Below are 1,186 nucleotides of genomic sequence, written 5' to 3'. Positions count from 1 at the left end.
TTACAACGTAATACTTAGAGATAAGCAAGTCGCTGTTGCAATCTAATATTGCAAGTACGGTGACCCATAATAATTAAGGACTGCTGACGTAGGACTTCGGCAGCCTCAATGTGTGCGTCCTCCAAAAACTGCAGCCGTTGCAATTAAGCAATTACTGAGCAGTGCAGTGGCCCATTTGAGACGGGACAAAACCCGCCGTCCAGCGGACCACTGCGGAGTTCTTAATTTCACTGTACATAGAACGTTACGCTGTCGGTGCGCGTATTACGCGAGTGTATAAATTGTGTGTTTAAATCATAAAATAAAGCTAGTTAGTGAAACAGTTCACTCTTGTGATTCATTCTATCAACCTTGCACTACGAGTCTCCCCGTTACACCCTACCCACGGTGTAACAAAATTTTTATTTTATTTTATAATTGCATGTTATTTTTAGAGCTTAATTTGTGTTAACTATTTTGCATTATTCTATTTTATTAAAAACAATTTATACACAGGTTTACAATTTTTGAAAACACATCGAGATTCGAACTTGAGATCTCTAGAACATCAGACTTATACGCTAAAACTGAGCTAATGATACTTCGATACGAAAGATTTATTCTGTCCAATATATATTATGTTATATATTATATATTTTTATTATTTAGTATATGTTATCGCTACGTATTCGGATATTTTATTTGTAATGTATAACCTTTTATATATTATTATATCTTTAAATAATTTTTTATCTAAACCAATTAATTCATCTGGTATATGAGATATAAGCTTATTTGTTTTATAATATAATATCTAGTATGTTTTTTTTCTTTGTATAATTATTGTTTGATACAAAAAAAATGATAATAATAAAAAGAAAACATAAAAAATAATTAAAAGAATAATTTTTGTTTTTTTTACAAAAAATCAAGTTTGAAGAAATGAGAAAATTGTTTATATATAAATACATATGTATATTTTTAATTAATTATATATGGTTATACAGGGTGTCCCAGAATTGGCGCATTCGGAGTACAGGACGTTATACTTCGTGCTAAAAGGAACAACTTTTTCCTTTAGCAAATTTTGATCTGACAAGTAATTTTGGCAGGAGAGCTGGTTAAAGTTAACGAATAATCGCTACTTATCCCATGCGGCGCTCAGGGCCGGCGCGCGCTCCTCCATTCACTTGTTCCTAATCCTTGG

The sequence above is a fragment of the Wasmannia auropunctata genome, unplaced genomic scaffold, assembly GCF_000956235.1.
Source record: "Wasmannia auropunctata unplaced genomic scaffold, wasmannia.A_1.0 LD334107.1, whole genome shotgun sequence".
NCBI classification, from domain to species: Eukaryota; Metazoa; Arthropoda; class Insecta; order Hymenoptera; family Formicidae; genus Wasmannia; species Wasmannia auropunctata.
Note: the sequence above shows the minus strand (reverse complement) of the source record.